The sequence below is a fragment of the Chinchilla lanigera genome, unplaced genomic scaffold (assembly GCF_000276665.1).
Source record: "Chinchilla lanigera isolate Chin_1 unplaced genomic scaffold, ChiLan1.0 scaffold00139, whole genome shotgun sequence".
Taxonomy (NCBI): domain Eukaryota; kingdom Metazoa; phylum Chordata; class Mammalia; order Rodentia; family Chinchillidae; genus Chinchilla; species Chinchilla lanigera.
Genome location: NW_004955540.1, coordinates 1,524,214 through 1,542,530, shown reverse-complemented (window position 1 = coordinate 1,542,530; position 18,317 = coordinate 1,524,214). Strand labels below are relative to the sequence as shown.

The following is an 18,317-nucleotide window of genomic DNA, read 5'->3' as shown; positions in this document are numbered from 1 at the left end:
CATTCCATGAGTTTCTTCTGGCCCTGCCCACCCAGGCCATTTTGAGAAGCTTGCTTTAGAAATGGAAGACATACGGCATCTTTTTCCAATAGAGCAAGGCTGTCTATACGTGAGCCAAAAAATGTACATCTTGAGGCTTTATAGGATTAAAATATGTTTGGCAAATACTATAAATACAAAGGGAGTTTGGAATAAAGGCAACTGAGCAGAATTTTAGGCTTCTATCATGTTCCCATGCTGCAGAATGAGTGATCATTTCAAGATGCGTAATTTTGTTTAGCTCATCTTTAAAGGAACAAAGATCACTATTATTCATAAACAGCCAGAATGAGAAACAACCATTGCAATCAAACATCACCAGTGCACATTGCAAAGAACACTTTTCCTCTTCTTTCCTTGTCTTGGTCCCGCATGTTCAGAGGCCAAAATGATGATTCTGCCAGTCGGCACTCAGTACATACAAATAGTTTTACATGTTTTGGCATCAGTGCCCTGTTTACAGCAGAGTGTTTTTGTCCAGCTCTTTAATGCTGCTGTGTGGTTTCTGCGAGGCTTCCTTCAAGTGCTGAAGACAGGAGATACCACGGCAGGGGTGTGGGGCGTGTGGGTGCGGAGGGAGTGGCTGTTTTGTTTCCTCTGGTGGTGCTGCTCCCGGGGCAATCTGACAGAAAACCAAGGTCCTCAAATTCACATCGCAAGGTTTAAGGTGGCAACTAGCCTGTCCTGTCACACAGCATGAGGAGGATGTGATCAGTGAGTGGCTAGTGGCTTGGTGGGGCTGTCGGGGTCACACTGTCACTGAGTGGACAGCCTTTGTGAGTGGTCACCCCGCCCAGAAAGGCCGTGTAGCAAGGTCAGGTAAAAGGTCCGAGCCTGCTGGAGATGAGGCGCAGAAGAGAATACATCTAAGACAGTGACCAACAACAGCAACAACAACAACAACAACATGTTGTCATTCTCTCTTCCCTGTCCTATGCTTTGCTTTGTTTGGCTCTTTCTCATCAACGTTTAAACACACTCAAGTCCTTAAACATCAACTATCCTTTAATATTCTGCTCCTCTCTTCTGGTTCTGCATCGTTCCTTTCTCCTCCTCATGGTTTATATGTAGATGCCCCCCAAAGTCTCAAGCACTCAGGAAGGGCTTGTGGAAGGTGACTGGATGAGGAGCTCATAGCTGCCCTACTGTGAGGACATAGTCACCATGGGTGTGACCCGCGGGGATGTGTCTCCCTCCCTGGCTCCTCCCTTGATTCTCTCTGCTTCCTGTGTCCAGTGACATGAGCCGCTTCCACCATGCTGCCTATCATTGAGGACTGAGACTTCTAGCGTGTGAGCCAAAATAACTTTTTTCTCCTTTCAGTGGTGGGTATTGGGGATTTTGTCCCAGCAACAGGGAAAGAGATCAAGACTCCTTCTAGCCAGATTTGCTGAAACCATTTTCTAACTTGCTTTTTATATTTTCCCAGCTCTTCCTCCTGTAGTCACGCCAATTCACGCATGCTCTTAAATATCATCCCAAGTCCTTTCCCCACAGTTGGTAGCCATTGATTTTCCTTTGGTCCTGACCTTAGGGAACGACAGAGCTCTCCTGTCTGCTGCTGCTGACGTCTTCTGTGGAAGTATGCCATTCCTCTGCCTCCTGTGTTTCTGGCTGTTCTAGATTTTCATCCCTTTCTGGCATAGGCACAATCTCTCTGGTTGGCTCATCTTACTCAGCATATTCCTCACAGATTGGTATTTTTCCAGATTTTGTATTTGATCCTTTTCTATTCGTATGCACCCATCTCCTCTGATGCTGTTGCCAGCCCTAGTTGAAGATTCATGTAACCTCTAGCTTAGTATTTTTCTACTAAGATTCATCCCAAGAGGTCTAATTTCTTTCCAAAGTAAAGTGATTGTGCATGGGAAATTCCAGTGCAAAACATCTGAAGTGATATTCCCCATCCTAATTTTTCTACATTTTCAAAGCTACCTTTAATAATAAATGTGACTCTAATTACTCGGTCTGCCCAAGTGGAAATCCGAGTCAGTGTTTTGATTCCTCCTTTACACACACATTCTCTCATAGAGCCCTATTCACTACTTTTATCTATGATCACCTTTTATCTATGAACACCTTTTCCTATTTCTACTGCTGCTGTACCATGTGGTCACTATTATGAATTAGGGTCCCTCCTCGTAGGTTTCTGTGTACCTTCACATTGAGTAGGTGGGGTTCTGTTTAGATATAAATCTGATAATGTTACATGTGGGATAGAGCTCATGATTGCTAATGTGATTTCCAAGGCCCTTTTGAATGTGGTCCTTTTTTATCTTTCGAGTTTTATTTTTAACCACTTTTGCCTGTCACTCTATAACAGAATTGTACTATGCATGTTTAATTTCTTTACAAACTCCTCACTTTACTTCCAAACTTTTGCATATGCTAATCTCAGGAATGTTTTTCCTTTTTTGCCTATTCACAGGAGATAGAATGATTCTTGTCTGTGAAGAACTCCTCTCCTATGGGGCCAGTCCCTATTTGTATTCCAGGCTGCACTTGGATGATTCTCTGTAGCTCTGGAAAGGCTGACCTATGCTCCCCAGGAAGTCTAAGCACCCCCTTCAGCCTGGCATGACATTTTGCGCCAGCAATGGCCCCAAATTGCTCGTAATTCCCTGCATCCTTAGGCAGTGTCCTCATATTGACCCTGTACTTGGCCATGTGATTTCTTTGGCCAATAGGACAATAGAAAATGTCACACACATAGGAACTGAAAAAGTGCTTGCACTTTGAAATTTATCCTCTTTTGCCTCTACCACACCCACTATATGGGTAAGCACAGCCCAACTCTGTATGACGAGAGAAACGTGGCCCATCCACCTGGTTGCTGTGGCTCGTAGCTGGTTGATTGTTCCACACGTGGGAAGCCATTGAGGCTGTGCTCTTTCTGCCTGGGGCACTCTTACGCCAACCAGAGTTCTTGTAAAGCGATACTCATCCCTCAGAAGCCAGCCCGAGTGTCATTTTCTTGAATAAATTTGCCTGATGCTCCTTCTAAATCAGATTCTTCCTGGGTACAAGCTCTCATCAGGCCTTTTATTTCTTTCCACAGAGTTTACTTCAACTTGCCCTTAGCATACTTGACTGTACCATTATCACTTTAACCAAGAGTAGACATCACAAGAGAAGGAGATAGTGCTATGACAAAGTGCAGGGTGGGCTCCCGGATATGTGTTGCATAAGTGAATGACTGAATCAGTGCAGAGGTTCATGTCCAGGGTGAGAGGCTGTTCAGTAGCAAGGGAGGTCAGTGACATTTCAGGCTTGGACTCTGCAGTTACCAGTGGTATGTCTTGTCACTTGCCTGTCTCTTGAGGGGACACCTAATGTAAATTTATGGTCACCAATTCTAGTTGTTATGATCTTTGGGACCCAACCCACTTTAAGTCCATTTTTCTGGCTCTTGAGTGCAGCTGAGATCATGATGCTCACCCTCTTCCTTCTGTCTGGCAGGAAGCCAGCCCAGTGTGGTAGCAAAGAGGAAAAGTGAGAAATAAAAAGGCAGGGGTAGGGTATGGCTCTGAGTGAGTTCTCAACATTGCTGGGCCTCGGTTTCCTCATTTGTGTAATCCTTTGTGTGAGAACTGAAGTAGTAATGTGCATAAAATGTGTAAGGCAGGTCAGTAATTCCTGAATCTTGCCCATTATCCTTTCTCTCACTTTTGCTATTTTCAGCCTATTTCTGCTTCCTTGGTTTCTTCTGCTTAAACTGGCATGTGATAAATAGTGCTGCAGGGGGCCGGAGATATAGCTCAGTGGCACAAGAGCCTGCGTGGCAATCGCAAGGTCCTGAGTTTGATGCCTCCCCTCCTGTACCCCACTAAAAAATTATAAACAGTACCACAGTGGTTGGGTGTGGGTCAGAGAAATGGTAATTTCCTGCTCACTGTCTTCTCATGAATGGCGAATTCACTCCATGGCACGTAACTAGGGAGCACACCTGGGCCTTGCTTGCTCTTCAGCCTGTTTCTCAGCAGGAGCCCAGCCATTCTCTTCTGTGAGTGATAGGTTTGCTATGTGCCAGACCTCTGGCGTAGACCACAGAGCCCCCTGTTCCTGCTGGAGTTCCCAAAGCCAAGGATGTTACCTTCTCAACTGGCAGCGAATGCTTCACTTATGAAAGGTAAAGAAAGGATTATGCTTAAAATGAAAATTCTTGTTGGCTACATGTAGAAGTTTGAGAAAAGAGTCAAATTCAAGACAACTTTCTGGCTCTTAGCCCAAGGAGGAATATAAAATGGTAATATATCTTTAGCTTTTAAATGCTCATAGTGCCCTGTTTTCCTGCAATAATCACATACTCGTTCAGCAACCACTTCAGTGGCCCCTGTATCCTGTGGCTGAAGCTATGAGACAATTTCAGGGAGAGGATAGGACTTGGAGGTTCTGAGAATTCACCCCAGTTTTGACTCTGGAAGACAAAATACCTCTCCTATCTTAGTCATTTTCCTTGTCACTGGGACAAGATCCTTGATACCCACAACTTAAAGGAGGAGGAGGAGAGGTGTTTTGGCTCATGGTTCAGAAGTTTCAGGCCTAACATGGTTGGGTGGCTCTGGGAAGAATCAGCATGGTGGGAGGGCCTGGGCAGAGGAGGGCTCCCCGCCTCATGGCAGCTAGGAAGCAGAAGCCAAGGGAAGAGCTAGGAAAGAAGATCGACCCTTCCAGGCCATGCACCCTGTGATCCACCTGTTCTATTTTGGTTTATATCGGATGCTCCCCAAAGCCTCATGAGCTCTTAGGTGAGAGTTTGGTGAGGTGACTGGACCGTGGTGGAATGATATCATTAGTGCATTAGCTCACTGATGAGTTCATGGCTGAGTGTGCTGTTGGGAGGTGGAGCCTGACTGGAGGAGGTAAGCCAATGGGGGGTAGTCTAGAGAGGTCTATCTCTCCCCGCTCCTCCCTCAATCTTGTTCTCTGCTTCCTGTTTGCCATGCCACAGGCTGATGCTCCTCTGCCGGGCTCCTCTGCCCTGCTGCCCTGTTTTCGAGCCAGCAGACCATGGACTGAACCTTCTACAAACTGTGAGCCAAATAAACCTTTCCTCCTTTAACTTGTGCTTGTGGGGTATTCAGCCTCAGTGATGAGAGAGTAACTGAGGCACATTTACCTATAAACTCATCAGTGGATGAATCCACCAAAGAGAACAGTGTTCCCTTGATCCAATCACCCCCAAAGTCCCACCTCTGAGCACATGAGGCTTTGGGGAGGCATCTAGATAGAAAGTGTAATGCCTCCCTAACAGAACGTGGTGTCTAGAAGGCTTGGAGACAGCAGCCCTTCGGGTCATGGGAAAGCACCACTAGAGTGGAGCTGTGGCTGCCTTGTTCATGCTGTGTGCCTGGCTCACCACACGGAGTGTGGCAGAGGGGTGGTTGTTACTTTGCTGAGTGATTAGTGAATCATCAATTCCACTTGTGTGCATCTTCTTTTCTTTGCTGGAAAAATAATGGCATACATATATAAAATAAAAGAAAAACAGATACAGACATGAATCAATCATACACATGCAAGCAGTGTTATGAAGAGGAGATAATAAGGGTGCCCAAGAAATCAATATTGGATGCATGTATGAAAGATGTTCATATTGACAAGGCTTGCTATCTTATTTGAGGAAGGAATTATTCCAGTGGAACCTAAGGACATGTCCAGGTAAAGGCATGGGGTTGTATGCGTACATGCCTGTGTGTGTGTTTGTGTGCATTTCTCTGTGTTGACTCTATCAATATTGCTAAGTGCTATAGAAGTTGCAAGGGTAAGAAAGGCTTTGGATGTTCAAATAGGAAAAGCTTAGGGTATAAACCAAGGCTTTAAAACAAGCTGAAATATGATCAACAAGGCAGTGTCAGGAAGCGAAACTTACCAGCTGCTTAGGCTCATATGCTCAGGTTGATCTTTTTGCCACTGACCAAATCAAATGAGGCCATATATCTGGATGAAAAAAGGGATGTATTCAAAGTTGTCTCCTAGGAAATGGAGGGCCCATTTGTCTCAAATCATCTCCTCGTATACAGGTGGGCAAGGGACTTTTATAGAAGGAACAGAGGGGAGGGGCACAGTGGGATAACTCAGATGTCACCCCTGCTTTGTCACTTCAGCCTTCTTCAGCTCAGTGTCCCTTTTCCTGTGGCAAGAAAATGACTCCAAATGACTGGTGTCAGCACTTGTATATCCTATCCTTTTTTGGGGGCTGAAGAGACCAAAGTGTGTTGTTTATGGGCTCAGCGGTAGGAAATGTGAGGAAATTGCTTATCTCTCTAAAAAAACCCCATCTAACTTTTAAAGCTCCATGTTGCAGTGCTGTTACAGAATGAGATAAATTCTAGCTCTGTCACCTGCTGCCGTATTACCCGAGCTGGTACTGTAACCTCTTTGGGCCTCTGTCTTCTCACGTGCAATGGGTGGTCACGTTGTTTCACTCATCTTGCAAATTAAAATGTACAATAGCCTAGTACCCAGGAGAGCCAGTAAATGCTAAGATACTCTTTTCTTGTCCTTTGGGGTTACTTTGACCCCAAATACCCTAAATAATGTTTATTTTACTTTTCCACTCATTCTATCCTAGTCAAATCCATCAAAAATTTTTTGACATTTCTTAAAACACAAGGTCCAATCAGAAGACAAGTTACACACTAATGTGAACAAAAAATTTCAATATAAAGAGTTGTCAGTAGGTATTATGGCTTGTGTCTAGATGTCCCTCCAAAGCCTCATACAGTCACAGGTGGAGTTTTTTCAGCAGTGGCTGGATCTAGATTGTGTGACTCTGGGATTGAGTCATCCTGCAGTGCTAGGCTCAAGGGCACTAGGGTTAGAGGTGTGAGTGCTACCCTCCCTGAGTAGTCTGGATAAGATATAAGGGCTAATAAGATGCTGTTAAGGTCCCTTGCTTGCTTGCTTTTGCTACCTTCTGCCTGCCATGACTGCTTCTCATCGGTGATGCCCCTCTATGCCACCTGCCTTGGAGCCACCTGATTATAGGCTAAGACCTCTACAAACTGTGAGCTAAAAAAACCTTTCTGCCTTTAACTTTGGGTGTTGGATATTTTGTGTCAGTGATGAGGAAAGTAACTAAGACAATAGAAAACTGAAGAAATAGGAAGATCGGCTGGTAAGAGGTCCAGACAAGTCTGAAACACAGAGGGACAGCAGATATGGGAGCAGCTATATTTCCTATGGTGGGGACACAGTGCCACAGAAGAGCAGAAAGGTTCAGACCCAAAGGGAGACAGTGCCATCATGGATCCCAAGATGCAGAATTTGCTGCAGGCCACACTGATTGACTTGCTGGAAACCTCTGTCTGTTACGTTGGGGCCAATGTCCAAAGGGAGGTTCTGTACCTCAGCATGCACTGTGAAGCCACTTGAAGGGGTTGTTTTAGAAGCAGCCCATGGGAAGATGCCACGCTCTGTTCACCGCGGTGGACTGTAAAACAACAAACACACTGTGCGTGCTGCAGTGGCCTATGGACATGAATCCAGGTGGAAAGGGAAACCACCCTTCTGCTGCATCCCTCAGTGGTGTGTACTGACAGTGCCCATCACTGCATTCCTTGAAAAGGCAAATGGTGAGAAGGGTCTTGTCCATTATTTCAGAGCAGGTGGTGAAGGCCAGACTTGGAGCTGAGAGGCAATAAATCGGTGACTGACACAAGTACAGTAGGGAGATGTGTTATTGTCCCTAAGAAAAATAACTGTAACTTAGTGAGAGTTTTCCTGACTGAGTGTTTAGGACCAGCACCAGACGTTAGTGGTGGGTGTCCTGTGCTTATATCCAGCCCTTGGGACTCTTGTTGGTCTTCTGGTTCTTTACTATGAAGCCCTCAGACTCACAGTTCATGGCTGCTCCTGAAGTGACTGGTATCGTTCAGACACCATGGTGTATTTGCTCTTAAATTCACTGACAATTTATCTTGAACAATGGTTTTCCTTGCAGTGTTTCCAGGGGTTTTATACTGACAAAAACCCTTGTCAGTCTGAGCTGGCATTTTCCAGTCACAGGAAAATCTCTACCTCTCCCCTCTCTTGCTTTCTGTTAGATGAAGGGCATGTGACTGAAATGGATTTGACCCTGACTTGGGCTGTTGGGCCAAGCATGTGGCCTGAGGCCATTTATTAATGGAATTAAAATAAACAAAACAAAACAATGAAATGCTTCCTTCTCTCCACAATGCACACTTTTAGAAAAACCTTGAGTTTTTCTCCACTTGACTTTTATTGTATTAGGTTAGTGGGTAGGGGAAATGTGGCTGGAGCACAGCTAGCTTGTTACCAAAGCTATACATAAAAACACTTTTTGTTTCCACATTATTTCATTTCATATATGCAGCAGTGATGTCCTGTCTGTCACCCAATTTGTGGTTAATTACACAGGTAGGAATAGTGTCCTGCAGGAAACGTCAGGCAAAATTCTTCAGAGACTTCTAGACGAGTCTGACAAGAAAGGACAGTTGCCTTTTCTTTAGAATCACACTGGCATTGGAGAAGGGAACTGGAAGTCACTGAACCCATGACTGTTTGCATATACATGCATTTATATACAGCATGTGTACACACGTACAGACCTCTACTGTGAATGGCAAGTAATATATGCACACATTCCAGGCACTATTCCAAAGCTTTACTTGTACTCAGTCCTTTCAACCATAAAAAAGGTACCATTAATATGTTCCTACTACAGATGAGGAAACTGAGGCACAGAGGAGTTAAGTGATTACTTGGGATTACTCAGCTGATGGGGTGGAGGGAGCCGGGATTCTAAAATCTATTCAGTTTCAATAGAGAAACTTTGCGATTAACTGGAGTCAGTCCAGACTGCCATGTATTTTTTGTATGGTCTGAGGGTAAAGAATGGTTTTTATACTTTTAAAAAGTTAGAAATAAGAAAAAAAGAATATGTGAAAGATACCATGTGTGGCCCACAAAGCCTAAACTATGTGGCTCTCTGTGGTGAGACCTTGCTGACCCTGGCCCTATTCAGGGGCTTGCTGCCCTGCAGCCTGGTGAGTGTCAGACCCATGGCAGACACAGTTCAGGCCTAAGAGCTTCAGATATGATGCTCAGGGGAGTTCCCCGCCCCATGGGCATCGAGACGTAGAGGACGTGTGATCTAGCTAGCACAGGATGCACTGTTTTGCTCCTGTTGTCGTGGCATTACGTATATTATGAAAGCACCTCATTTACTCTACGTCTCTGGGGTGGACACACTCTTGTGATGATGGCGGTTACTTTGGTACTTGCTCTTGCCCATAGCTAAGACTTTAAACCCCATATATCTATCTATATATTGTCGAGAGAAATATTTTCCCCTCTGGTTTTGCCTGGTCATGCTACTGTGACAAACTCCCTGGACTGGAGGGCTTAAAACATAGACATTAACTTTTTTACAGTTCTAGGATCTGGGAAATCCAAGATGGTGAGGGTTTGCTTCCTGATGTGCAGAGGGCTGCCTTCTTGCTATGTCCTTACCTGGTGAAGAAAGGGAGAGAGAGAGAGAGAGAGAGAAAGAAAGAAAGGGTAGGAAGAATGTGCTCTTATGTCTCTCATGAGGGATTAATCCCATTAGGAAGGCCCCATCCTTTTGAGCTCATCTAACCCTGACCACCTCCAAGCTCTGCTTCCTACGCTGTCACACCAGAGTGAGAGTACACACATGGGAGTCTAGGGGCACACAGAATGCATCCATAACCTCCCAGAAAAGTCCCTCTCCTGCGCAGAATGGGGGCTGCCTGATAATTAGACAAGGGTAATCATGCGTAATGTGCTACTCTCAGTTCTGTTTCCACTGCCCCGCACCCAATCTCCTGTATTTCTTTCTTGTCCTCTGGCTGTTTGCTCACCGTTAAGATGAACCTGTCATAGTGATTCCAGATGTGTGTTAGACTCTGTGGCAGAAAGTCTTTGCTGGAGTCTGGATGAAGTTTCCGCACTGCAGTCTGTGCTCCTCCTGGGTGGCACCAGTGATGCTGCTGCCCCTTCCCACTGCAGCAGTGGCCGCGGCTATAAGAACGCCATCAGGACAAGGGATTCGCGGCCTGTACTGGTGAACTGTTTCAAGGCCACATCTGTTTACTTGAAGAAGTGGCCTCACCTAAGGGATTGTTAGAAATGTAGAATTTATGCCTGACCCCCACCCCCACTACTGATTCAGGATGTTTGAGACCCGCAATTGTGTCTATTTGATTCTTAGAGTAACTCTACAAGGAATTCATTTCACAGATGAAACGACTGAGTCCAAAGAGAGGCAACTGACTTGAATAAAGGCCCATTAAGCAGAACCCAGGTGAGGCTCTGTTCCCAGAGGACGCTGGCCCTTGGCTGTGAGTGTGATCCTGCATCGCATCTCAGCCGCTTCCTAGCTGCATAGCTTGGGATCTTACTTTCTGCATCTGTATGACATTGTTGAAACACATGATCTTCGAGTTCCTTCCAAGTTCCCAAATCTATAATTTTAATGTAAGCCTGTTTTACATATGTTCATTTTCTGAAGAACGGGAATCCTCTGAACTTGAGCAATGAAAGGATTTAAAGTCCTGGAATTAGTAGAAGGGGGACAGTTCTTCTACATGGACAGCTCCTCCTTTGTGTGCACACTACTCTGGAATTCATTGCTGACTAATAGCCAACATCTGCCTGATAAGTGGAATTATGATTTCCTTCCTCTTTTTTCCTGAGCCACAGTGGGAAATAAAGTCACCCCATTGGGAGGAGAGGAGAAAAATCACTCTGGAACCATGAGACATTTTCAGCTAACAGTAAGAAGTTGTTGGCAAAACATAAAGGAAGATGAGATAAGATGTGTCCTCATTTGGGCTTTATGACTTTGATAGTAGTTCTGTGGGGGAAGAAATGTATGTACAACACAAATAGGAACCACTCTGTAGTTGAGCTAAATTCTTTTTCCCATGAAGGTTATTAGTGATTTCACACATCTAGACTGTGGTTGGCCACTGGAGTAGAGGGGAGAAAGGGAGCCAGCAAGCTCAGAGAGCAGCAGGTTACATAAAGTTAGAGTGAGACAGACCTTGGAGGATAAGTTCTTCCTATGGTCCAGAAAACTGAGACCCAGGGGATGTTGTCCAAGTTTATACAATTTGTTATATGCATTAGGTATTTTCCGTGCTGTCCATCTCAGACTAAATTTGTGGTTTACCTGTCTCTTGCAGGTTAAATCAGTTTAGTTCTTCTCAGAGTCTAAGTACCTTGGAACACAAATTCAGGTACTCTCAGTCCTGGGACTTGGGGGACCTGAATTGTGGCAGTTTTTCTCCCATCCTTTCACTGTCTTTAAAAGCATTCCTGCGCATTTTTGTACGGAAAGGGCATGTTAGCTTTTCCAAGTATTCACCTCTGGATTTCAGGTTTTTTAATTTTCTCATCACAAAGCAGAGTAAAAGACAGGAAAGTGTTAGAATGGGCTGTGTCTTTAGGGCTTGATAGGGATTTGTGGCTCACTCTGAACAGTGGGATTTCTGGCAAGAGCACCTGAGTTGTTCAGAACTGTTGTTTCCATTGAGATTTCCCTTAAACTTATACAATACATACCTCCTCATTAGAGCTGGAGTGGACTTGCAACTCTCTTGCCTTTTGCCATCCATTTTCTTAAAATATGGCTTCTGCTCTTCCACCTGAAGATCTGTTATAAACATATTCAGCTGTAAGTCTGCAGGGCTTTAGAAGTGATTCTGCACAGTCCCCCGGGAATCCAGGTGGCTGTCAGAGAGGACAGTTCCCATTGTGCCTCCAGGAGAGCTGGCTGTGGGGACCCTTTCAGAGAACTCAGTGAAGTAGGCTTGTGTTCTGAGTCTATAGGAAGCAAATACTTCCTCCCGTTGGTGGATTCCAGGAGGACAAAGTCCCTTCCTTTCATGCTTCCTCCCCTAGCACAGGAACTGGTTGGAGAGTCTCTGTGGTGAAAATGGGAGAGATTTCTTTCTCATGCAGAAAAGAAATTACACAGGTTTCCTGAACATAAAGGGGGAGAGACCTGTATTCTTCATGTCATTGGTCAGATCAACCATCATTCTTAGCTTTGGGTTCCTAAAAAATGAAAAATATTGTTACTTTCTAAACTTGTACATCTTCATGGACTCCATTAGGGTACCTCATTACATGTAAAAGAGGCATATATTATAGTTATTTTCTCTTTGATGGAACAAAATATTTGACACACATAAGTTAAAGGAGGAGGGATTTATTTTAAGCTCACAGTTTGTAGAGGTTTCAGTCCATAGTCAGTTGGCTCCAAAGTAGAGTGGCATGGCAGAGGGGCATCGTAGAAGAGAAAGCCCAAGGCAGGGCAGGCAGGAAGTAGTAAAGACGCAGCAGCCTCCCTTTCCCTGTTATTGGATCCAGGCTACAAGCCTATTGAATGGTGCCACCCAGCAGGGTGGGGCTTCCCATTATCCATACCCAGAACCATGCTAAACCAATCAGCAGACTAATTTAGTTGTCACACACCCTCAATCCATATTCATACACCCTAGATCTAGCCAGCTCTGAAAAGCTCCTCTACGAGTGTACGAGGCTTTGTGTGTGTGTGTGTGGGGAATGTCTAGATGAAAGCCATAAAAGCATATTAATCAAATCAGGGAAAACAATCCTATTTTTTCAATCCCAAACATTTTTATATGTTGGGAGTCTCATGGTTTTTTCTCCTCAATTTGAAATGTATTATAAGTGTTTTGGCCAATGTAGCTACCTTATTGTGCTAGAGAAAAACAGGAGTGATTCCTTCACTCTAATTGCATCTAATGCTCCTGCATTGAGTTTCCTTCTGTTCTCCCCTTTCCCCTTGCTAGTCTCTAGTGACCGTTTTTCCATTCTGCTTACCCGTTTCCACAGATGGATGAGAACATGCGGTAACTGACTTTCTGTACTGGGCTTGTTTCACTTAATGTAATGGTCTCCAGTTCCATCTGCACTGCTGCAAATGACAGGATTTCATTCTTTTTTATGGCTGAATTATATTCCATGGTGTAAATATACCACATATTTTCCTGCAAGAATTCCATTATGCATTTGTCCACTGAAGTGCTTTTGGATTGATTCCATATGTTGGCTACTCTGTATAGTGCTGTCATCAACATGGGAGTGCAAGCATCTTCTTGGTATGATAACTTCATTTTCATAGATATAGCAGTGGAACTGCTGGATCATATGGTAGCTTTATTTCTAATTTTTTGAGGAACCTCTGTACTGATAAAATAATTTAAAATATCATCTTTGCTGACTAAGCTAGAAATGAGAATATTTCTTCTTAGCCCTTTTTTATAAAAATTGAACATTACAGATTTTCAGGGAAAAAAGGCAAATGCTCTCCTCCCTATTCCTGTTCCTGCCCTTTCTTGCCTCATGCTATTGCTTAGGGTGGACCATCTTCTGTAGTTCGGAACACACATCTACATTTTCTTTTCTAACCTTGTGTGCCCTTTGGAGTAGTCCTGTGCAAGCGGCTGTTGTGAACTTAGAGGTAGAGACTCCAGGCTGTGCTCTGCAAAACAGCTGCTGCTCTGCTTTCCTGCGGGAGGGCTTGGTGATACTCCAGCTGTCTGGTAAACTCAAAACCAGTTTCCATCCCCACAAGACAGTTCTCACCTGAAAAAGACTCTGCAGTAGAGAACGTCTTCTGCTCTTTTGTGGGAGACATATCCTCATTCCTCTAGAAAGATCTTGTGACTTTGTCTTTTCTTGATCTCACCACTCTTCCTATCTCTAGGGACCCTCTTCCTCACCACTTCGGAGCGTTAAAATTCTCCCCCTTTTTAAAGGACCTGTATATTAATCACCTACTGATATGTAAGAAATTACCACACAATTTAGCTGCTTAAAATCAGTTTAGAGTAAACATTGTCTCTTGGTTTTTGTAGGTCAAGAATCTGGGAGTAGCTTATCTTCGTGCTCCTGGCTCGGTGGCTCTCTTGAAGGCATACCCAGATGGCCTGGAGGCTGCAGAAGTCCGAAGACTTGGGTGGGGCTGGAAAGCTCGCTTCCAAGATGGCTCCCTCACGGGCTGTTGGAGGGAGGCTTTGGGCCCTTGCTGTATGCGTCTCTCCAGAGGGCTGGTCAGATGCCCCCATGACATGGGAGCTGGCTTTCTCCAGAATGAATGATCTGTAAAAGCATACAGTCATTTTTGATCTTGTCTAGGCAGCCACACTCCCTCATTTCTATTAATTATACAGGTCAACCCTATTTAATTGGAGATTACAATGGGTGTTGAAAACCAGAGGGGAGGGATCATCCGTGATCATCTTGGAGGTTGGTTGCTATAACCATGTCAGTTCGCATTTCTACCATCATCCTTGTTATTAGATTCCCACCTAGTGATGTTCTTTTCTCTGGGCTTCCTTTGACTCTAAACTGCTAACGTGGGCCTATGAGATTCTGCCTGGTTGTTTGAGTAGGTGTTTCAAGCTCCAATGCTTCCCACTGTAATGTGGCTGGAGGGCAAAGCATCTGCTTATGACTGCCTAGGGGACGAGGGCCTTGGGCATGGAGAACTGGGTACTCTGGAATCTGCCTCTATGCTCCCGTCATACTCCTGCACTAGTCTGCAATGCTTGGAAGAAGAAGCAATCTTTAGGGATTCATATAAATGTGTTTTGGGCTAGGAGAAAGCTATAGCACATCTCCAGCTGTACACATTTATAAGGAGGTTACATAAGTGGATGTAAAGTTTGTCCTGAGGACTTGCAGAGTACTATGGAGTCAACAGTGTTTTACTACTCCCTTCCAGCTTTAGATTTCAGAGTGGCTCATCTCCTAAGAACAATTTCTCATCTTGACACTAATGCAGTGCCCTTAACCTCTGCTACGAGTGGCTAAGCAGAGCTGGCTTTGGGAGCTGGGTGTTAATTTTGTGTCACTCCACCCGCATTCTGAAGAGGGTTTGAGGTGGAAAGCTGCAGAGCAGAGAGCCCATCCCTGAAGGGGCGGACAGAGTAAGAGTCATTCTCTTCCCAGCACACATCCATCAGGGTACTGACAGTCAGGGGCCAGACTGCCAGACAGTTGATGCTCTGTGAGATGACTTCCCTTCTCCCTCTGAGGTTCGAGAGAGGTTGCTAAAGAGGGTACAAGGCAGCCAGGTGGGAAGATGGCCCCGGCACGTGACTCCAGCTGCTTCTGCTTAATTATTTGGTCTCCTTTCTCTGCTTACAGGGGACTGTTTCACTAATAAGCAAGACATGCACTGGCAACATGTCAAGCCACCTCAGTGTTTATTTGGCTTCAATCTGGGCCTTTCTAGAACATCTGTGTCTCCGGGGCATTGAGATTCTTAAACATCTGTGACTCTGTTGGTTTCAACTGCGCTGACACTGTGTTCTTAAAACCCAGGCTGTGGCTGGCAGTGATGAATGTGTTCTGGTCACTTGAGGAATTTAAAGCAACCTTGAAGGCTGAGGGTGAGGACAAAGAGGAGCTGCTGTGCTTGAGAGGAGGTGGCTGCCAGCTCTGTGGCCCAAGGATGCATCAGGCTTTCCTGTCTGCCGTCAAGCTTTCCTGTGAGCAATCCATTCCAGCAGACTCGACATTATTGTCATGGTAGAAGGAGGCCCTACTAACAAATGGGTAGAAGCAGGAGACTGGAGTCCGAGAGGCCCAGACTTATACCCCAAATCTGCTGCTGTGCAGCTCTGTGCTTTTGGGAAGGTTCCTTGTCTTCTCCAAGGAAAGGAGAGACAAATGTTATCCACACATGCACAATTGGTTCCTGTGATACTGATGTGCACTCTGGTGACTGATGAATTCTTTCCAGGTTTCAGCAGCAGCTTATACTGCCCTCGTCATGTGAGTTGGAGGTGTATTCTTTCCTCTTGCATTTTCTGGAAGTGTTTGAGTCAGATTGGTATTTTTCTTTTCTTTCCTAAATATTTGGTAAAAGCAATAAAACCTGAAGTTTTCTTTGTAGGAAGGCTTTAGATACCAACTTCATCACTGTGACACTGTCACCATAAAGAACCAAGCATGGGATTATGGGAGTGTCTATCTGGGAGTGTGAAGCCCAGGCAGACAGCCAGTGCTGGCAGACTGCTGTGTGTTTCCTGGGGAAGACTCCTCGCCAGCAGGGCAGTGCCATCTCTCTGTACCTGAATCCCTTGTCCACCCACTACAGGCATATGAAGGAGCCTGTGAAACCTGTGACCTAGAGACTTTGAGGCAGTTAACACAAATGTCACACAGTTAATAGATCATGGAATAAAAGTTAAGGCTCCAAAGGAGTTATTTTGACTCAGATCTCATGATGTGTCACCATTTCCCAGCTAGAATGTCACAGTTCCATAAATCAATTCCATTGTATCCTCTGATGCTGGTATTCTCCTCTGTGCTCTCCTATTAGGTGTATATGTATATGATGTAAATGTATACAATGTATACATATGTGGTGTATATGTATATTATGTATATGTATGCACTGTGTATGATGTATATGTATATAATATATAGGTATATGGTGTATATGTATATGTATTATGACTACTCTTGATGACATGAATCTGATTAACTTAGTTGAATGACTTTGGTTCTCAGCTAATTCTTCTGTAAAGTAAGAGTAGGACTCTTAGGAGTTAGCCATCCATCTATACTTTTGTGCATACATTTAGTATGTACCTTCTACGTCTCAGGGTCCACATAAGAAACTGCAGTTGTGCCAAAAGCAAAAGCAATGAGGTTCCTGTTCCCAGGAAGTTGCCTAAAACACACCAGGACTAAGGGATATTTGTTTAAAATCCTGGGCACAGAAAGCAAATGGAGATAAGAAGTTTATTTCAAACTATTCTTGGTATCCACTGTGTCCTCCTGGGAGCCCCAGCCCTCACAGAAAGGAAGGCAGAGAATGACAGGCATATGCAGTATGGAGAGGGAGCCAGGACGCAAAACCCGAACACTTGTAGCTTTTGGAAACCCACTCAGTTTTTCTTTAATCCACTATGGCACTTGCTAGACATCCCAGAGAAACTGCAATATGAAAGAGAAATGATAAAGCTTTGAAATTGGAACTATAAAAGGAAGCTGGCCAGCCTATACAGTCAATTATAAACAATACTTCAAACAGGAGTGTAAATGATATCACATTGTTGACAGTTTTATAGCTGGGTGGGTAGGAGTCCACTCCAGATATTTACAGGTTCTCTTGATGTACAATAAAGTGTCTCAGTCTTCTACCTGCGGAAAAAATGTCTCAGATGTTCCTCTGTAATCTTTTCCTTGTTCTCTTCATGCCAAAACTGCTAAGTCTAATTTCTCTGAGGGAGAATATTGAAGATGGCTGAAACGGAGGCTCATGAAGAGCTTCATGAAGACAGTGTTAAGCAATTCTTGAAACCAGTGCTGTTGTTTTAAGTCTAAGAAGACAGCTTTTGATTTTCACATATAGAATTGCCTCTCTCATGGGGACAGTGCCCCACTGGTCCTGTAGGGCTGGAGTGTCCATAGAGTCCAAATGGGTTTCAGTGTGTCCTCTCCTGACCCTTATGGCTGCCGGGCTGAGCATTCCACAAAGTTGGGCGGTGAACTCAGGTTCTGTGTGCTGTCCTCCGATGGACTTAGTCGGGAAGATCTGTGCTTTTTGTGGTCAGGGAAGCATTTACACTGGTCAGTGGAGATGAAATCTGTGTAAATTAGAAAATTTAAGCTCAAAATCCTCTAGTGGGAGATATGGGCAGATATGAAGATAATCATGAGGAAATATAGTGACAGTCACACCAAGGGCTGTCACAGAACTTGAGTGAGCACAGCAGGGCCAGGTGTTATTAAATCCCTCGGTGGCAGCCAGGTTAGAGCTGGATCTTGAGGGTGGACAAGGACTTGCTAGGCAGCCAAGAGTTGAATTCCCGACCATGGGCTTGGGTGTAGAGGCAGGGGGTAGCGGGATCCTGGCAGAGAGAAAGCCGAGGCACAGAAAGGCATGAAAACTGCCTAAAATACTGTAGCTGTGCTATGATTATCACCAGATTTGAGTCTTCATTTTCTTACAAATTGAGAGGATTGGATGGAATCCACTTTCAAAGTACATTCAAGAATCACTGAGGTGCTTGATAAAAGGTAAATTTCTGCTATGCACTTTCTCTCTCTGTAGATTTGGCCCCACAGTGTGCAATTCACCTCCTCTGTCATTTCTATGCATGTTTAATTTTGGATCAAATAATCCCCAAGCCCCCACCCTCTTCTAAAGTTCTGTGTTAGGATGATGGGTCTCATTGCCTGGCAGAGAGTTGGTGCTCATTAAATGAATGATGAAGTGGAGACTAAGTGGAGACGAAGGG

General features: G+C 44.6%; 1 long non-coding RNA gene across 2 annotated transcripts; it reads left to right on the top strand.

Annotated features, from left to right (window-relative positions):
* Positions 1-1,268: 1,268 nt before the first annotated feature.
* Positions 1,269-14,171, top strand: LOC102024051. 2 transcript variants are annotated; one of them, XR_001232116.1, is made up of 4 exons: positions 1,269-1,331; positions 4,991-5,072; positions 10,238-10,330; positions 13,917-14,171. It is a non-coding gene; the product is annotated as an uncharacterized LOC102024051 (long non-coding RNA). The 2 variants fall into 2 exon arrangements; XR_001232115.1 differs by lacking the exon at positions 10,238-10,330.
* Positions 14,172-18,317: the final 4,146 nt, after the last annotated feature.